Genomic DNA, 21622 nt, shown 5'->3' with positions numbered 1-21622 from the left:
AGCTAATCAATCTTATTTCCCTTTAATTTTTTAGTGTGTTAGTAGTTTGCTACATAGAATTCCCAGGAAGAGGAGCTTTAAATACTTCAGATTCAATATATCCTTTTTTGCTCATTTTAATTAGAATTGAATTTTAATTTATAAGTGCCATCTAAACCCATTTGGGAAAATGAAATTTATTAGAGGAAAGACTACGAATTTCTATAAAGTAGAGGGGAAATTTGTTAAAATATTTGTTTTGGAAGAGGAAAATTGTACATGTTTGTACTATATGTCAGAATAGATAAGAGTACTGAGCGCTGGGCATATAAATGAAAACACAGAAGTAAACTTACCAGCTTTATTTGATCACTAAGATAAGTTAATGGGCCACAAAAAATCGTAGATCCTCTGTACAATAGTGGTTCAATGAACTACACAGAATTATTTGTACATAACTTGAATAGACCTACTCTATACAACGGATTTACTTGTAGACTATATATTGTTCATTTGCTTTTGGCCAGAAATGATGCTAGAAAGGCAAGTCTGTTTTAAACATCTTTCTCTCAAATCTAGGTTGCAAAGAAGAATGAGTTAAATAGATACAAAATCATAATGGCTTGTGTAATTAAAAGATTTTACCTTTGTGATGCTCTGAGTCCAACTATGATCAAAGAGAGCATAATGAAGATGACATGGTATTAGTTTGCTAAAGATCTGGTGTAGTTGTAGGTCAGAAAGTTTTCCTTAGGACATGACTTGTGGTCTGGAGAATAGGTATGCATCACCTAGGCGAAGAGTTAGCTTGGGAGTGGGCAGAAAGACTGTATCAAATACATGCTTGCCTATTTGCCTCTTAAATTCTCTAATCCTCAATAGCATCAGAAAGTTTTCCTCAAAGAGACTAAAAGAGTTATGACCAGTATATTTGAACAACCAATATTCTTTGAAACATTTTCCTCTTTATAAATGAATTATATGAGTTCAAGATGCCACTCAAGGTTAGCATGGGGATTAGATTATCATGACTCTTCTCCTTAAAATATTTTTATTATCTTTTTTAACTGTTTAAAGGTGATTTTTTAAAAAATTTATTGTCGGAATAATGTATAAAGAGGTTACAGTTACATTTGTCAGGTAGTAGGTACATTACTTCTCACACAGTGATACCCTTCTCATGTTTCTGTCTCTGTTTCCTTCCTCCCACCCCCTTCCAATCATCTTGTTTTCTTGAAGGACAATGATTTTCCTTAAACACTCTTCTTGACAATTTTCATTTCAAAGAAGTGCACTGGGTTGTTCACTGGCCCAGCCACCACACTAGGAGTTTTCAGATCTATATCATGAGACGGCAAACTGATCCCTTGCTGTAGAAGATTTGGTGAGATCAAACAGAAGGCTAAATCAAGAAATATGCAAAATAAAGATTCTTGACTTACGTATAACTTGCACAGAAACTGTCGGGAAAGTTAGTGTGGAGAAAATTATCACGAAACTATGATATTTTGGTAATTTTTCAGTTAATACTTCAGTTTTACTAATAGTGTTAAGCCCATCTGTTCTTTTTCTCTGGTTTATTTCTCCCAAAGTCCTTTACTTATGCACCAAAGGATATAGAAAAATGCTCATTTGTAAGTGTGTGTGCTCATTTTTTACCCAAATTTCCTTCTTTTATCTGTTACTTCCTGGATAAATATGAGGCCCAAATGGGGACATAGATTTATTCTTGTCTCACATTTGTGTGACACATAAGTGGCTGCCTTTCCCTGACCAGATGCCAACCAATTTCTAATTCATGCTGCTTTGCAGTTAGTTTCCTGGGACACAGTGAATGAATCACCCACAAATCCATCTGTAGAAGCGATTGAAGGTTAGAACTCACCTCTGTAATGCTCTGAGTAGGGTTCCATGCTAAATTAGTCTGAGAAGCACAAAAGAAAGAACAAGACTGGCCACAGAGCACAGCTGAATGTGTAGAAGTTAACAGTGCTTGCACAAGCCATTAATGAAGTCAATATCATAAGGAAACACAGTAAACTTATACCAGCAGGATGGGCAAGTTGAGAAGGGCTTAGTCACTTAAGTTTAGTCATTTAGTTCTCATAACAACCTTGAATAAAAAACCCCAGCCTGCTCATGTTGTCCTGTCCACAGTATGTGGTGCATATATTTCATCAGAAGAGTTCTTTGGGGAGGAGACATGATTTGAGATCGAGAACATGATATATACGTACTGCATATCTCTACAGCTTCTGAAAGCAGCCATAATTCCCTCATGTTGGTGTGTTCATAGTTAGGCCTTGTAGTTGTGCTAAAAAGTTCAAAATAGGCCAAGAGTTTAGTCTAGTGGTAAAGTGCTTGTCTAGCATGCACCAACACCCAGGTTTGATTCCTCGGTACCACATACATAGAAAAATGCTGAAGTGGTAGAGCTCTAGCCTTGAGAAAGCCCAAGGACAGTGGCCAGGCTCTGTGTTCAAGGCCCAGGGCTAGCAACAAAAAATTTTAAAATATTTTTCTCTTTTGGTTTTTCTGCAGTGGGTTGTACCTTCTGTAGGAAACCTTTTAACAATTTGTTCACAGTTAAGGTGTATCTGATAGTTAGAATCCGTGTAATCCCATCTGCTACTCTCTTTCTTCATACTGTTTCCTGCTAAGCATTTCTAGCTATCTGAAGGGCGTTTATTTGTTTAGCTAATTACTTTATTGTCTGTTTTGTCCCTTGGACACTAGCTTCACATGTATGGTCTATCCTTAGCCCACTGCCACAATGTATAGGTGCTAAGCCCAGTCTAGGCATGGACTCACTAGTTATTCAATGTGGACTTAAGGACTTTACTCAATTACATCTCTGATGAAAATATCTCTCACATTTTATTAACTGGGAGCAAAAAATAAAGCAAAAAATTAGACTTCCCATAGTGTATCCCTGCTCTTGTGAAAATGAAGAAATCAGAGCAGCAGAAATTGTAGTTTGCTGAAGGTCATGGTTATGATGAAAGCCAGGTCTTTTACCTCATCTACCTACACCTCTTACTTCAGCAAGGCTGCTAACTGGGGACACAGAGGTTACCTGAGCATATTTCACGCATACAGACAGAAGAAACATATTTTATGAACTACATAGCAAGAAAACTCAAAGTGGCTCATGTACTTTGAAAGCAATTTTAAGAACTCTGATTGGTTGTATTATGTAAAGAACCAGACTGAAAATGGATTTAAGGCTGAGTGGAGCATAAACAGGCTGGGTTAATGAGGGTAAAAAAAAGAAAGTAATTTAAAATACTATTGGGTCAATAGACTAGTCTAACTCTGTGTGTTAGTGTTTCCAGAATATTTATTTGCAGTAGGAACAATCCTGGAAATTATAGCTCTATGTAAGGGAACAAATTTATGGTCTTCTTATTTTTTGCCACACCTGGGGTTTGAACTCGGGGCCTGGGCACTGTCCTTGAGCTTTCTCCAGGCTAGCACTTTAATTTTGAGCCACAGTACCACTTCCAGAGTTTCCTGCATATGTGGTACTGAGGAATCAAACTCAAGGCTTCTTTGTGCATGCAAGGCAAGCACTCCACCATTAGCCACCCTGCAAATTTACAGTGTAAAGTTAATGTCCTTAAATTGTGTTTTCTTATGTCCCTAGGGGATCTTTACACCTCCTAAGAGGGGGCAGGACAGAATTCTGGACAGTGTGAGTAACAGAAAACTTCTTCTTCCTGGTTGACTAATAAATAGAGTTCTCAATGTGGGGAAACTTTTTTTTTCTTTAATGCCAAAGGCCACTTGAATATTTATAACATCGTTACAGACCACAGAAAATTATCACTACAGGCATACAGGCTAGATACAGTGGGCAAAAAACATTACTTCTGGAAGTGTACACAAATATATTAACTGAAATATGGTAAGTTCAGGGGAGAACAGTGGAATTCCTTAGAAAAGCTAACTCCAAGGCCAACATACTAAACACCAGAAAATGGGTACTTAAAATGGGTTGGGTAGAATAGAGGGGTAGGGAATAGACAAAAGAATAGAAGAAGAGCAGGGGAATGCAGTCAAAAATTCAAAGCATATACTACAAACTGGAGAAAAATGGAATTTGTGGGTTAGGAAGGATGGGTGAGAATGTTCACAGGGGTGACGCACTGCTCAAGGCATATTGTAGTCAAAAGCCATTTTGTTGGATGCCACCTCCTTTGTGCAACTACTTAAAGATGACACACAAATATTTTCAAAGGATCACATTTACATTCTGTCATGTACTAAATGATTGCGCAGGTTTTCTTTGGGTTGAATGTTTTCCATCCTTGTAAGGAGAAAAGTTTATTTAGGTAGTCTGAGGATAGATATCTGGGGAAGACATGAGTCCCTAGTCATAGTTTATCTTGTTGAAGTTTATTTTCCCACCTTGCCATTGTACAGTGTGTGGGTACTGAGCTCGGTGATGGAGGTGGTGGTAGATATCAGTGAAGGAACAGCTGGGGTCACATGGAGGGGCCCTGGCTCTGCATAGGTATCCATTCACTCAGTCCTCACAATTGTCCTCAGGAGAGGTGGGCCACCATTGTACCAGGGAGGAAATAGAACTGCAAATGTGGAGATGGGATCTGAACTCAGGCACTTCTGCACAGAGGGCTAGCAGTAGTATCTCATCTCTAACCTCCTGGGTTGAAGTTCATCTTTTCATTGTAACTTTTTCTCTAGATAGAGAAAGACACACTCTCTTAGAAAGTCTGGAGCTGCAACAATCCAAACTAAGGGAAATCCTAATGTTCTCCTTCATTCATCTGTCTTTATCTCCGAGAGTCAGGGGCAGTATTTTCCATGCTGAGGTTCTTAGTCATTAGAACAAACACAGTAGCTGCAAATGCAGGTAACAGGTGTTCAGAGAGTGTTTGTTCAGAGAGTGAATACATTTTCAGAACTAATTGCCTTTTTTTTTCTCATTTGGTTATACACCAAAGCCCCACAAGTCATTTTCAAATGTTCTGTTTTAATTAGTAGTCAATTTAGGTTAACTTTTGGGGACGGCAATGGTGTATAGAGCAAGGAAATATAAAAGGAAGGACAATACTAATTAAAAGTTTTGATTTGGAAAAACTTTGATGGAGGTGCAATCATATACCAATATTAGTCTTCATCAGCAAAAAAACCCTTTAACTTAATTAATTGAAAAATATTTTTGGTGTTTCTAGCTGCTCAATCTTCCCCAATGGGATTGTACTTCCCATAAACTATGAACAGTTTATATGTTCTGGAGGCACGTTATAACTCAGAGCAGACTAGGTTTTCTTTTAAAAAATATTGTAAAGGTGATATCTAGAGGGTTTATAGCTACATGAGTCAGGTGACGAGTACATTTCCTTCAGAACAGCGTCACTCCCTCCCTCATTCTCTCCCAGTTTTTCCCCTCCTGACTCTACCCCTTCTCCCAAGTTGTATTGTTCCTTTCCAACATAATGTCCATGGCTGTTCTGTCCAGTAGATTTCCTGGCTGTATTGATTCATCCTTTGTCCCACTGTTTCTGTTTTTATTGCACTACTTGTGGTTTTCTTTTTTCTTTCTTTCTTTACTTTTTTCTTCATTTTTGTACCCTTTGTCTTGTATAAAAGTTTATTGGATTTGGGGAGGGGAAAGGGAAAGCACAAACTAGATTTTGTAGGTTCTAAATCCATTTTAGCAATGATGAAAAGAATCATATGCAGAAACATGTAGTTTGGGGGAAAAAAAGAGAGAAACTACTTATTTTTGTTAGATGTTAACCCTAAACTAAAGAAGCTTAACTTTTGTTTTTTTTTTATCTCCTTTCCTTTCTCCCTCCCTCCCTCCTTCCCTTCGCTCCCTCCCTCCTTCCCTTCCCTCCCTCCCTCCCTCCCTTCTTTCCTTCCTTCCTTCCTTCCTTCCTTCCTTCCTTCCTTCCTTCCTTCCTTCCTTCCTTCCTTCCTTCCTTCCTTCTTTCCTTTCCCCCTCCCTTTCTCCCCTCCTCCTTCACTTCCCTCCCTCCCTCCCTCCCTTCCTTCCTTCCTTCCTTCCTTCCTTCCTTCCTTCCTTCCTTCCTTCTTTCTTTCTTCCTTCCTTTTTTTTTCTGGTAGTGGGACTTTAACTAAGGTCCTGAGGGCTGTCCTTTCTTTCTTTCTTTCTTTCTTTCTTTCTTTCTTTCTTTCTTTCTTTCTTTCTTTCTTTCTTTCTTTCTTTCTGTCTCTCTCTCTCCTTCCTTCCTTCCTTCCTTTCTCTCTCTCTCTCTCTCTCTCTCTCTCTCTCTCTCTCTCTTTCTTTCTCTCTTTCTGTGCCTCTTTCTTTCCTTTGTATGTATGAGATTTTTTTTGCCAGTCCTGGGGCTTGTACTTAGGGCCTGAGCATTTTCCTTGGGCTTTTTCAAGGCTAGAGCTCTACCACTTGACCCACAGCACCACTTCTGGCTTTTTCTGTGTATGTGATACTGAGGCATAGAATCCAGAATTTTGTACATGCTAGGCAAGTGCTCTGCCACTAGGCCACATGCCCAGCTCCTGTATGAGATTTTTTCAAATTATATTTTATTTTATTGTAAAGGTGATGTACAGAGGGGTTACAATTACATAAATAAGAATGAATACATTGCTGTTGAACAGTGTTACCCCCCCTCCCTTGTTTTCTCCCATTTTTCCTTCCCCTGACTTCCCTCCCCCTCCAAGTTGTAAAGTTCATTTCCAACATAATGTCTTGTGAGTATTGCTGTCACATTGGTTTACCCTTTGTCTTTTTTTCCATATTTTTGTTGTAATTAATAGAAGGGTTACATTATATTCACCAGATAGAGGGTGCATTACTTCACATACATTAATACCCTTTCTCATATCATGGTCCCCATTTCCCTCCCCACACCCCCACCCCTCATGTTGTTTTCCCCCTTCCCTATCTGACTTCAAATAACCAAATATGTATATATACAATATATCACATAACATGGTGAAATGCTGTAACAATATGAGATAACCAAGGGACAGCAAAAGAAATGAGAGATAACATAGTACATTAAGGATAATAATCACTCATTATATGGCTTTTGTTTCTATATCCTGGATGTCCTTTCATTTAGCATCATCCCATATGACCTTATGTATCTAGGTTTTGTTCTATTGTAAATCTCTGCTAGGAGAGCCCCAGGTTTCTACTGATTATGACAAATGAGGGAAACCCTTGAGCCTATGTTCCTTTGAGTCTGGCTTACTTCACTTAATATAATTTTTTCTAAGTCTTTCCATTTCCTTACAAATGAGGCGATGTCATTCTTTCTGACAGCAGCATAGAATTCCACTGTGTATAAATACCACATCTTGTTGATCCAGTCATCAATTGAGGGGAATCTGGGTTGGTCCCATATCTTTACTATTCACCCTTTGTCTTTTGTCTTACTATTTTGTTATTCCCCTCTCATTCCCCAAATCAGATAACTAAAAAAACAAACAAAATAATAAAAATAAACAAAAAAGCAAACAAAAAACCCCTCTTGTTTCTACATCTTTGAGTTAATTTAGAATAGCATCATTTTATGTGGTCATATGTGCATAGCTATGGAATTGCTTTGATCCTCTGCAAGGACTATCCTTGACATATACTATTTATTGCAAAATTTGCCACATTTCTGGTAACAGAAATTGGGTCCTATTTCGTTTTTATTCAATTCCTCTAATGCCTCTAATGGTTGAAAGATAAGGATGGCTCCTAAAATTGTCCCCATCACTAGACGTAACTCCTTCCCAAACCCTCAACCCCACTCTATCTATTGACCTGTCCACATTGGAACACTGTTTTTCTGGATACGATTGTGTGTGTGTGTGTGTGTGTGTGTGTGTGTGTGTGTGTGTGTGTGTGTGTGTGTGTGTGTGTGTGTATGATGGGGCTTGAACTTGGGGCCTGGATTCTCTTAGATTTTTCTCCTAATAAGGCCTTCTACCTCTTGAGTTACAGGTCCATTTCTGGCTCTCTGGTAATTAATTGGAGGTAAATGTCTAACAGAATTTTCTGCCAAAGCTGGCATCAAACTGTGATCCTTGGATCTTGGCTTCCTGAGTAGCAAGGATTATAGATAGGTATGGTCCAGTTGTGCCCAGTAACCCATCACTCTGAAATTGCTTTGTTGCCTACTCATATATCCTTCTCTATTAGAAAAAAAAACGGTAAAGGTATGGCTCAACCTAAGACCTACTCAACTGTTTCTTCCTTCTTTTTTTGTCCAGCCACTTGGGAGACAGAGAAGTGGTTTATGATTTCTCTCCACCTTTGACAAATACTCATTCGTTTTCAGAACTGAAGCTCTCATTTAGATTTCTCTCAGCTTTGTGTCTGCTTGTCTGTATGTCAAAACCATTCTTGTGATAATTCTGTTACCTTCTATAGGTCCTCAGTATTGTCTCCTTTCCTTCCAGATCTATAAACTCATAGTCCTATAGAGAAAAGTGAGAGAAGGAAACAGTTTTTATTGGATAGGTCTATTTCTAGTAACTAGTGTTCATAGCATATGCAATAGGCAACATGATTTTTTTTAAATGTCGTGTTGGTAATACTAGATAAGGTGCTACTTTGGGAGGTAGTTCCTAAGTACTTAGAGTGGCTTTGGGTTTTTCAGACATTAGGGAAATAAGAAAAGCATTGGTGAAATGTTACGGGCAGAAAACAAGACATGAGCATTTGAAAAAGCTCTGGGATGGGGTCGCAGGTAGCAGAGAGAATGGTATGGTAGGGAGGATGGTATGTGTATGGCCCATAAGGTGTTGGTTGGTTCTCTTTCATCCAGCTCAAGTAGGTAACATAGGTAACAGCTATTCCTCTTCATGATGCTATATCTAAGCTGCCCTTCCTTGTTATACACCCCCTAAAGTGAACAAAAAGGTTTTTTATATTATTTCTACAAATTGAGAACATGAACACAAAACTATGCTTGTTATCAAGGAGCGTAATAGTGACCATTTTTTAAAAGCGGCATGACTTTTTCAAGATTTGGGTGATCCATTTTAAAGACAGTTAGATGGGTATGAATCTTTTACTGGACATCAGTTTGCAAAGAAAGCTATCTCAACATTCAGCCAGCTAGCCTAGGAAATCTTGATGTAAAATAGATGAAAGGTGTTTGCCTTTCTGTGAACCAGGCCATTGTTGTCAATGCTGGGTCTGAATTCTTGCCAACAATCAAAACGATGATGATGAGGAGGAGGGGGTGAGGATGATGATGATGATGATGATGATGATGATGACCAGAATGACAGTCTTATGAGGGATGTCAAACAACAGCAGTGGCTGTAGTGTGGCTGTCAGAGGAAGACTGAATTCATAAACACATGGAAATCAGTCTTCAGAGTAGCTTTTGGCTGCAAAATCTTTCAGCTGTTGCTATCCCTGTTCAAGATCTGAACAAGAAATGATGGAAGGCAGAATGGCCATACATAGAACGTCGCCAGACTCATCACTGACCTAACAAACTTCCTCTAAAATGATTAAAAAGCAAAATGCACATCTGTTCTTGGTATACTACAGCATACATTTAATTAAAGTCAATATGATCTCAGCAAAGTAGAAGGATCATTAATATTTTCAGTGTATGTCAACACAGACACATTAACTACAGAAACAAAGGGTTTTCTCTGTGTGTTAGATTTTGTAGACCAAAGACAGTTGTTTGTACTATTCTAAGTTCAATGACTGTATGGTTAGTAACCATTGTTGTCAATAATTAATACCACACATCCAAGCATTTAGGGATTATTTGTCATCTCAACCCCCTGCAAATGTCTTTATTTGCCCTATAGGATAGGAATCACTGCATCAGTTGTTGAAAAGAAATCAGCTTTGTGGAAGAACCTAACAGCTGTTTAATACTAAATAACAACACTCCACAACAATTGAAGAGAAGTGAAGTCAAATTCTGAAGGCAATTAAAACTACAGGGATAAATTAGGTAGGAGGAATGTAATTATCTAAATTGAGATCTGGGCAGGCTAACAGGACTAATAATAAACTCATCTTCTTACAGAGATTTAATAAGGAAATCAGTTACTTAATTTTTTCCTTTAAATGTGAAGGTTTTTCCCTCCTCAGAGGCTGGAGGAAATGACTGAGATGATTCTGCATTCACTTTAGCAAATTTGTAAAATGGAAAACAAGAATATGTTGCTTTTCTTCCCCCTCTCTGTTGTATAGACTTAATTTAGTCCATGTGAAGCTTGCTTCAAGCCTCCACAAACGACTACTCTGAATTCCTTGCCAGATGCAACCAGGTAAAGCATAGCCCCCACGGAAGACTTACTGGACCCAATACTGCCTTTATCAGAGTCTTCATTATACCATAGTGCAGTATAATGCTCTCTTCCACACTAGACTCAGAGACAGGGAGCATGCTACCCATCTTTACATATCCAATGCTTCAATTCATATTTAATAATTACAGCTGTTAATCAACAAATGATCCAGAAAAAATAGATACTGAAAAATAGACAACAGAATGTCCTACCAAATTAAGATCTTATTATTTGATCTTGAAAGATTTTATTAGAAAAGCTAAGCTCCAGTCAGTACATAAGACCCATTTTTCTCCAAGAGGCTCAGCAGAAAATGATTCAGGGGACAGGGGACATAGGTGAATATATTTTGGTCTCTCATAGAACATAGGGAAAATGGATCCTATGATCAATATTTTGATTAAGTAATTGTGTCTTTTTAGTTAAAAGATTGGGAGAAGTTGGCACTGGTGCTATCTCCTTGAGGTCTAACAGGGAACTTAGTTTACATTCGTTTCTTCAAGAAGAATGAGAGAAATCTAGATTTGAGTTATGATTTTCTCCTTTTATGTTCAGAGTCTCCAATGCATTATCTTCTGTTGAAAGTCAACATTAATATGTAGAAACTTTGCAAGGAGAGGCTTGCAACAAATTAAGATACAGTAAAAGTTTCACTCTTGGAAGGTTGTGAGCCTACAAGTTTTAGCTCAAAGTGTATCCTTCTGACTGGACACTAGCAATTTTATTTATTTGTTTTACTGTCAGTAACTGTAAAAAGAATCATTCTCCAAAGTGTCACTTTGGGAAGCAAATCTGAAATTCTATCTGTTCTAATAAGAAACACAACTACAGCCAACTGCCTCTTTGCCCTTGGTGGACTTGGTACAAAAAAAGTCCATAAAAAGCTAGAAGAGATTATGTCATTGGCAAGATGTATTTATTGAATCTCAAGACATAAATTAAGTATTGGGTCTTCTATACAGTTCCAGTGCAATATACATGTTTTTTTTTTTTTTCAAATAGAGAGCTTACGGGGAGCAAACAGCAGAGACTCAAACTGTTGCTCTCATTGGGGATACTTTATAGACATATAAAGGCTTTTGTTCAGGGGTAAGCTACCTCAGAAATGTTTTTATTATGTAAATTTCAAGCTTATTCAATAACTAAAATCTGTTGGTCAACAGACAGTGTTTCACAGTTTGGAGCTGAAGTCTGAAAATATATAGTTGAATAAAATATAAAAATACAGCACGTTGTAGTTTTCTGTGGGATAAGCTGCACCACTCCCTTGAAGGAGTACCATAATATCTGGTTATATTCCAGTTGCGTGGTGCTTCTGTCAAGCTAGGTTTCTAGAGGTCTGATTTTTGCCATCTTCAGCCTATGGAGATGTTTTTAAAAAGCACAATAGCACACACACAGCACACACACACACACACACACACACACACACACACACACTCCTCAGGAATTCCATGGGTATTATGCAGGATAGATTCCTGCAACTATAACTAAATATAGGTAGTTCTGGTCACTTCAGGTCTATGTTCAAAAACTTTAAAAGCTCAGGGCTCACAGGTAAAATTCAAATTAATTCCCATAGATTCCAAGACTCATTGTGTTCAAGATTCTACTAGTTAGTGCAATATGTCTTTATTCATCTTCTTGCACCCAAAGATCCATAGTCTTCTTAGACCTCAGTATAAAATTTTCTGTCTTAAGCATGTGGCACTTGCATTCCATTTACTGTCTAGTTCCCTAGCCTCTCATCAAAACTATAATATTTTTCTCTCTTTTAGCTCTTAGAGACTTAAGCAAGTTATTTCATCAGTGTTTTTGTTATAATTTGAAAATATGAATAGCACTGTTTTCTGGAATTCTTCAAAACCAGCTTATGATGGACTACAATAACATTGTCACTGAGGTGTGGTGACTCACACCTGTAATCTAAGCACTCAGGAGGCTGAGATGGGAGTATTGTAAGTGTAAGGACAGCCAGGGGGTTAGTAAGTTGCAGGTCCACTGGGGTATGGAATTCTTTCTCAAACTAAACCAAAAATTGTGCATTCTTGAGCAGTGATTTTAGTTATAAAAAGTTGATACTATATATATATAGAGAGAGAGATATGCATTTAGTTTTTTAAACAAAGATTCAGGAGGACAACGGTCTTTTAATGTTTTAGTGAAGGGAGCTGAGATGATTTGTTAAAAGTAGCACCAGACTGGAACTGAGGAAAATGCTATTTTTCAATAGGTTTTCTGTAGATCTCTGAATGGTGCAAAATGAGTATGATGATCTCAGTAAAGGGTCTTCCACAAAAGAGAAAAGGCATCAATTGGTCAGTCTTTTGAACTTCACCAGCGGGATGGTGTAAGCATCTGCATTTGGATCTAAGTCCTGTGCTCAAACACTGCCCTTGAGACATTTCATACTTATAAGGGCCCTGACGTGAAGTCTGTTGACAAAGATAGTCTTAGAAAAGCTTTACAGCCAAAGGACTGAAAAGGAAAGAGATTTTTCTTATGGTTTGGATCTGAATCCTTTAAAAGGCTCCTGCTCTGCTGACAGATTCAAGGATTGGGAGGTGACTGCATCATGAAGTCTCTACTTAATGTATTAATATACTGATGGATTCCTTGTTGAACAGACTCTCCTTTGGGAGGTGATAAAAACTGTGGAAGGTGGGAAGTTATTGGAGGAAGTAGGTCCTGGCCTGCATACCTTTCAAAGGGAATATCTTGTCCCAACCTTTTGTGTTTGTCTGTCTGTCCTTAGCTTCTTAGCTACCACAAGATAAGCTTCCCCCAATCCCACAAAAACACTCACATCTCTATTATGCTCTGCCTCACCTCAGTCTAAAAGCTATGACTTCAGCCAACCATGGACTGATACTGAACTAAAATAAATAATCTCTCCTCTCTCTCTCTCTCTCTCTCTCTCTCTCTCTCTCTCTCTCTCTCTCTCTCTCTCTCTCTCTCTCTCTCTCTCTCTCTCTCTCTCTCTTTCTATCTCTCTCTCTCTCTCCCCCTCTCTCTCCTTCTCCCCCCCCTCTCTCTCTTCCTGTTTTGCCAGTCCTGAGGATTGAACTTTGAGCCTGGGCCCTGAGTTTCTTTTCATCAAGCATAGTGCTCACCATTTCTGAGTTTACTGGAAGTAAGAGTTGCCTGTGCAACTCCTGCCCTGGCTGGATTTGAACAGTAGTCTTCAGATCTCAGCTCCTTGAGTAGCTAGGATTACAGGTGTGAGCCACTGGCACCAGGCTGATACCTTTTAAAATATTTTTTTCTCTCAGCTACTTATCATACAAAGAAATAGTGACTAACACAATTCTTGTTGCTTATTTGTCATACCTCTGAGCCACCAGAGAAGCTACTTGTTAACCTGTGTTTCTTTCCCCTAAAGGGCCAGTTCTTATAGGGTTATAATCCTTCAAATTTATCCACCTTGAGCATCCAACCCATATCACATAGCAAAGTCATCTTCCTTATCATTCAGGGAAATTATAATGTACTAATGGATGCTGGATAGAGTGAGGAAATAGAAATAGGATACTAATATATTTGTGTTAGAGTGCAGAAGGGGATGAGTCAGGGAAGAGGAAGAATTCACCTTTGTTTTCCATCAAAAAGAAAACTGATGTCGATTAGCTTGTCAGTATCAGAATTCCCACGTTCAGAGAGCTAGTTTTAATATGAGCTGTCTGGGGACTTTCAGAGTAGAAAGGTAGAATAAATAAAAGGCCATTCTTATTTTTCATGCTTAGGTGAAAAATTCTCAGACATGTCATTCTGCTTCCTATTACGGTGGCTATGATACAAAAAGCATACTCCAAATCTGCCTTCAAAAGGAGCTAAAAAAATCCAACGGGTATACAAAGGCATGTGTGCTTGGGATACTAAAACAATTACATTCTGACTTGGGATTTCTAACTCATCAAGATACAAAGATTTGGGATGAAAATTTGTCTTTGTAGAATTTCTGTCTTCTGTTGTAAAATGTATATTTAGAACCACTCCAAGCTTACTACTAATCTAGGCACACCTTGAGATGTTTTGTGCATGGGTTTTTTTTCTCAAAACTAACAAAAATGCAAAGTATAGACTGCTTTTCAGAATCTAGGGTAAATACAGCATTGTCTGTTTTTCAGCCTTGATTCAGGGTCTGATGGGAAGAGAAAATCAATGAGGAAATTATATTGGAGAGGACAAATGGGGCAGCAAGAGGGGGTAAGACAGAGTTACATGTAGATATAAAACATGGGAAGTTTTGAACCTCATAGCACATTTTAAAGATGGAAAGTAAGAAGTCCACTCTCAGCTGTTTTCATACACTCTCTTACCTACTCTTAAAAAGACATCCAGTGGATTGGCTACAGTGGCCTTACAAACAACTCCTTACAAGCTGGCATGTATTCACAGCAGTTGGCATCATCATAATCTAGTTCAGGCCATGTTACTGTAGGTGATGTGGTAATTGGTTTCACGGAGCTAAGCTGTGCAAGAATGGGTTATCCCAGATGGATGAGAAAATGTTCTCAGCGTGGCAGGTGCTGATGTTGAATCTCACAGACCTCATTGCACTTTATTAAGCTACTCCCATTTGTAGCACATTTTCTTGGTGATAAAGCTAAAAATACATGTGGGAGAATAAGCTGATCAAATGAATAGAAGATAGAAGTGGAATTCTCCTGGTTTCTCGAGCAGGAGGAATAGCTTTCTCTGAGTGAGGGTCCTACAGACACTTCCTCTGTGCTTAGAGCCTGGAGTTATTTTGCCATAGCACCGCTCTGCTAACCAAGATACCTTCTTTTCTGACACTCTCAGCTTTGGATGTAATTTGTTAACAATGATAAATTAATTAGTAAATGATGGAAATCAGAAATTCAGGTTTCTTGAGGCAGAAAATTGGGAAGATTCTTTCACTCTCCTATAGCTATGTTAGCTGGTTGCTAGTGGCTCCTGCTTGGAATCCTAATTTCTTGTGAGGCTGAGACAAGGCAAGCCTGAGGGGAAAAAACAACAAAAAAGCTTGTGAGACTTTTTTCTCAATTGAACTTTGTAGGAAAGGTAAGCAGGTGGATTGTAGTCTCAGGCACATGCCCTTGGCAAGAAGAGAAACTCTATCTCAGAAAATAACCAGTGTAAAAAAAGGGCTAGAGCTATGACTCAGTGGTAGAAAACCAGCCTAACAAGTTCAAGGCCCTGAGTGTTCAAACTCCAATACACACACACACACACACACACACACACACACACACGAAAAAAGGATCTTCTTTAAGTATACCATCAGTATTATCCCAGAGAGGTTATGCTGCTAAAATAAGTAGAGCTAGGGATGGAAATGGGGACCAAGGCATGAGAAAAGGTATCAATGTATGTGAAGTAATGCACCTTCTATCTGGTGAATATAATGTAACCCTTCTATTAATTATAATAAAAAATATGAAAAACAATAAGTAGAACTATTTATAGCTTGCAAGACACTTTCACTACTTGATCCTAAAGACTGTCAGATTCACCTAAGAACATTTTCCCTTACATTTAAAAAATCAGCATCAAATACTTGATATATGGGAGTTTCACCTTGGCATATCCATACCTGCATACAATGCACCTTGATTAGATGCACCCTCTGTTATTTCTAAAGGCAGTTCTAAGAAAACCTAGGAAGGCTTTGGCCCAGGAGTTGTAAGATAATAAGTTTCACACACTCTGCAAAGTACAACTTGAAAGAACATGCGTACTTTCAGTATGTAGTTGATACCAATTTGGGAACAAACCAAAAATCTCATAATTATTTAGACACCTATAATATCTACAATATTTAACCTACAATATATTATATCTAAAATAATTCCTCTCTGCTTTTTGTTCTGTACAACAGATCAAGATTATTTCCCTGCTATTCATTATCAGGAAAGACTTTTATATTTTGATTCTGTAATTTTTTGGGGCAATACTGGGGCCTCAACTCAAGGTATAATGCTCTCATTGGTCTTTGTGCACTCATAGCTGGTGTCTAATCCTTGAGCAACACTTCTATTTCCTTTAATTTTTAGTATCTCACAGTAGATCTGATTAAAATGATAGATATTAATCCCAACTACATTATCTCAGTAATTTTCCCTGTAGATGTATAAATTCTTCCAGATAATTATTCTGAAATTCAATACAATTAGTTTTCTGAAATTTCCTTAAAAGTCACAGGGATAGTACATTAAAAACAACAAGCACAAAGATAAACCTCTTCGTTACATATCCTGCAGTTCACTTTGCTTAGCCTCATCCTATCTGGCCATATGCATGTAGCTATTGAGCTATTGTGATCTGCTAGGAAAATCCCAGACATACACTAATTATTACAAATGGAACGTATCTTTCTTTGGATCAGGCTTATTTCACTTAATATTATTATATCCCAAGTCTTTCCCATTCCTTACAAATGGGGGTAATGCCATTCTTTCTGATGGAATCATAGATACCACATTTTCTTGATCCATTCATCTCCTGAGGGTCATCTCAGTTCATTCTATATCTTAGCTATGGTAAATAATTCTGCAATGAACACAGTTGTGCTAGTAGCTTTATAATGGCCTTGTTTGTGAACATTTGGGCAAGGGCCCAGGAGTGGGATTGCTGGGTCATAGGAGAACTCTATGTTTAGCCTTTTGAGGAACCTGCATATTGCTTTCTAGAGTGGTTGAACAAGTTTGCATTTCTACCAACAGAGTCATAGCATTCCCTTCTGGCCACATTTCCACCAGCATCTGTTGTTATTAGATTTCTTGATAATAGCCATACTAACTGGAGGGAGGTGGAAACTCAAAGTTGTTTTGACTTGCATTTTTTTTTATGGCCAGAGATGTCAAACTATGTGAAGTTATTTCTTTCCCTTCCCCTTCTGGTTAATCTTCTGTTGGTACTATATCTCACTTTGGTACCTGGTATGTTGTTTATACATTTATTTGCTTATTTGAAATAGGGACAGGAAGGGGAAAAACAAGCTGACTGGGAGTGTGGGAGAGGGCATGTGGGATAAAAAACATGGGAAGGGGCATGAATGTTCAAGAAGTAATGTACCCACTACCTGATAAACGTAACTGTAACCCCTTTATACATCACCACAATAATAACAAAGAAAAAAAGTCATAGGCACGGTCACAAAATAAATCTATTATTTTTAATGTTTTTGGAAAGTTCCCAAATGTGTGGCTGTACAATTAATGTTAGTCAGCTGTTGGCCTCAATGAAGATGGAGCTGACACACATATTAAATCTATATTGTTTCAGTCCAAAGCTTTTTGGTTTCATTTGTCCTTCTATATTTGTTATCAAAACATGGGGGAAAATTCCAAATTCTGGTTGTAAAGAGCAGACCTGAATCTGTGGTAATCAAACACTGGTTATCACAACAGCTACAAACAGGTGGTTGCTCCAAGACAAACAAACCTGAACAAATATTTCCTTCAGTAAATATTCCCTGGTGACATAAAAGATCACGGGCCATAAATGTGGCTGCTTAATGCAAGGCTAGCCAGATGGAGCCTTTTAGGGTGACAGTTTGATCTCTTTATTCTGTAAGAATGGAGCTGTGCATTTTGGTTATGTTTTTTTTCTATATCATATTGAAAGGTGACAGGTTCTTAGGTAATCTCTGTACATGTATGCAGGAGACATTTTGAGTAGAAGACTTTCCTTCTTTCATACTCTTTAAAATTATAAAAACTAAATTGGTAGGTGCCAGTGGCTAACATCTGTAATCATGGCTACTCAGAAAACTGAGATCTGAGGAACATAGTTTAAAGCCAATGCAGGCAGAAAAGTCCGTGAGTCTTTGTCTCCAATAAATTACCAAAAAGCTGGACATGGAGCTGTGGCTTAAGTGGTAGAGCACTATCTTAGAGAAAAAAAAGCTCAGGACAATGCTCAGGCCCAGAGATCAAGCCCTAGGACACACACACACACACACACACACACACACACACGCATTTTGGAAGGAGTTTCCTGCTTGCTTGCTGTATAGAAAAGAATAGAGGAGGTGAGGTGGCTCATGCCTGTAATCCTAGCTACTCAGGAGACTGAGATCTGAGGATCAGGGTTCAAAGCCAGCCCAGGCACAAAAGAACCTGAGACTCTTATCTCCAACTAACCTCTAGAAAATGGGAAGTGGGACTTGGCTCAAGGGTAGGGTGGTAGCCTTGAGCTAAAGAGCACAGTGACAACACCCAGGCACAGGGGTATGGTGGTAGCTTTAAGCTGAAGAGCTCAAAGACAGCACCCAGGCCAAGTTCAAGCCCCATCACACAAACACATACACACACACACACACACACACACACACACACACACACACACACAAAGAAAAGAATAGAAATATGCTGTTTCTCTCAATTTTAGTTTTTGTTTATTGGGTTTTGGAAATGAAGTTTTCTAATGAATCAATGACGCAGCACAAGGTAACTATATTTCAATTTACTATAAGTCATAGATACAGCTTTTTTGTGTGTGTTACCTGGATTAGCTCATGCATTTTATTTTCCTATAAACAATTTAGGGTTGCTTTAGAAACATCTTAGTATGGATGGGACTCAGAAAAAGGAGGGCGAATGATGGATGATCAAGATGGATTGTATTCATATTCTGACAGTGAACTAAAATCCTTTAGTAAAACTACTTAAAAAATACAGTATTCCATTCAAATTTATAACTTCCCATAGCAGTCTCAAAGTAGCAGTTCATTTATGTAGTTTCTCCCCTATGCTCAGATTAAGCCATTTTTATTTTATTTCATTTCTTTATTTTTCATTTTGGGATTTGAACTCAGGTCCTTAACAGGGACTTGAACTGTCCCTGACACCTTTTCTTTTTCATATATTCTTTATTGTAATTAACAGAAGGGTAACATTATATTCACCAGATAAAGGGGCATTACTTCACATATATTGATACCCTTTCTCATGTCTTGGTCCCCATTTCCCTCCCCCCACCCCACATCTTGTTTTCCTCCCTTCCCTATCTGACTTCAAATAACTAAATATGCATATATCCAAAATATCAGATAACAAGGTGAAATATTGTAATAATATGAGATAATCAAGGGACAGCAAAAGAGATGAAAGACAACATAGTACATTAAGGACAACAATCACTCATTATATGGCTTTTGTTTCTATATCCTGGAGGTCCTTTCATTTAGCCTCATTCTATATGGCCTTATGTATTTAGGTTTTGTTCTATTTTAAATCTCTGCTAGGAGAGCCCAAGGTTTCTACTAATTGTGACAAATGAGGGAAACCATTGAGCCTATGTTCCTTTGAGTCTGGCTTACTTCACTTTATATGATTTTTTCTTCGAAGTCTTTCCATTTCCTTACAAATGGGTCTGTGTCATTCTTTCTGACAGCAGCATAGAATTCAATTGTGTATAAATACCACATCTTGTTGATCCACTCATCAAGTGAGGGGCATCTGGGTCGGTTCCATATCTTTGCTATTGTCTCTGACATCTTAAGTCTAGCATTGTACCCTTGATCCACAGCTCCATTTCTGGCTTTTTGGTGGTTAGTTGGAGAAAGAATCTCAAGGATTTTCCTGGCCCAGCTGGCTTTGAACTTTGATCCTCAGATCTCAGTCTTCTGAGAAGCTAGGATTATAGACATAAGCCACTGTCACCTGCCAGACTGAGTCATTTTACTAACAGAAGTTTCTAATCTATCCTACAACTTTTTTTTTAAAATTACACATCAGCTTTCTTGGGTCTTACTAAATTTTTAAAGTAAAAGAGAAGTAGAAAATATATAAAATTTACTAAATCACTTTGTAATGCATCTACTTATTCAATTTAGAAAAAGACCATTGTGATCATGTGTACCTTTTTGCCCCTGCACTGGTATTAAAACCCCAAATCGTACTTATCTACCAATAACCTTGAATTGACCCCATACATATGCACAAATACACAAATACATGTAACATATGTGTGTATGTTCAGTCCAATTCAGTTCAGAAAAATGTAGCTATTAATCTGCGGCAAAATGTTATTGTCATTAACTGCTGTGTGTGTGAGAGAGAGACAGAGAGACAGAGACAGAGGAAGAGATGGAGATGGAGATGAAGAGGGAGAGGGAGAGAGAATGTGCTATAGAAGAGGAATCTAGAGTTGAAAACATTGATTAGTCATCTGCATATTGCCACATGCATGTTTCTTCTGATTTTTGCTTTCCTCCTTGATCTCCTTGATGCTCTTACTGCAATAACACACACACACACACACACACACACACACACACACACACACACACACACACACACACACACGGGGTCTGTTCCAAATGCTTTTCCTCAGACTTTTACAAGAATTTCTCCTAGTTGTCATTTTCTCCCTTAATTGTCACTCTGTAGAGAAGCCTTCTCTCATTCCTCTAAGGAAACTAGTCTTTGGTCTCTACTATATCCTTTTTCATAGCACTGGCTGTTTCTAGTTAATTAATTCGTCATTTCTGCTCATATCTCTAGAAGATAAGTTTGGTGAAAACAGAAACCATTCCTTAGATAATGAAAGGTCTTATACCAAATAATTGACGATGAAACAAATGTATGTAATATCAGTCTAATAAGGAGGAAATATGAAAAAATGTTTAAATTCATATGATTCTGGAAAATCTGGCACATTTTAGTTGCTTAACAAACAAAACTGTATGAAACCATGTAGCAGAATTCAAGTACAAAGCATTCTTTAAAGAAAAGAGGAAAAATATATTGTTAATATTCTCATTTTCCTCCAACAAATTCAAATTTAAGTCAAGCTTAGAATGACAAATACCACAAATGTTCTCTCATATGTACAGTCTAGACCTAAAAGATAATAACAACAATAAAATGACAATAATGATGATATGACATGTTTGTAATGCCTGTTGTTATTAATAGGCTTTTGATGTAGACATATTTTACCCTAAAAGATATCATCTCCACGTCTTCCTCTAAGTCTTCCTCTTTGTCGTCCCTTGCAAGGGAGCATGAATCACTTTTGGAACAGGTAAAGCCCAGAAAATTGGAGAATGAACATTGATTGTGAACATACTAGTTGTTGAAATGGTTATTGGCATGTCTCCCCTGAAGAAGGATGTTTTTTCAATGATATGTGCTGAAGGCTTTACTCAAGACAAATGTTTTAATTAATGGAAGAAAGCTTATATGGCCTGCTATGTTTGCTCTAAGAGGTAGGTGAAGTGAGAACTTGGGTATTTTTTCTTTTCTTGGGTATTTGGCAGTACTAGAGTTTGAACTCAAGGCTTGGTAGTTGCTAGACACACTCTTACCACTGAGTCATGGATCCAGCTCTGATTTTTTTCTTCTCAGTGGGATCATACTTCCTACACAAACAT

General features: G+C 37.9%; 1 protein-coding gene across 1 annotated transcript in view; it reads right to left on the bottom strand.

Moving 5' to 3' along the window:
* Window positions 1-21622, bottom strand: part of Kcnb2 (potassium voltage-gated channel subfamily B member 2) — a 403940-nt gene that overhangs the window by 122813 nt on the left and 259505 nt on the right. The window lies entirely within an intron of this gene.

The sequence above is a fragment of the Megascapheus bottae genome, chromosome 9, assembly GCF_031878675.1.
Source record: "Megascapheus bottae isolate mThoBot1 chromosome 9, mThoBot2.hap1, whole genome shotgun sequence".
Taxonomy (NCBI): domain Eukaryota; kingdom Metazoa; phylum Chordata; class Mammalia; order Rodentia; family Geomyidae; genus Megascapheus; species Megascapheus bottae.
Note: the sequence above shows the minus strand (reverse complement) of the source record. Positions and strands in the feature narration are given on the sequence as shown.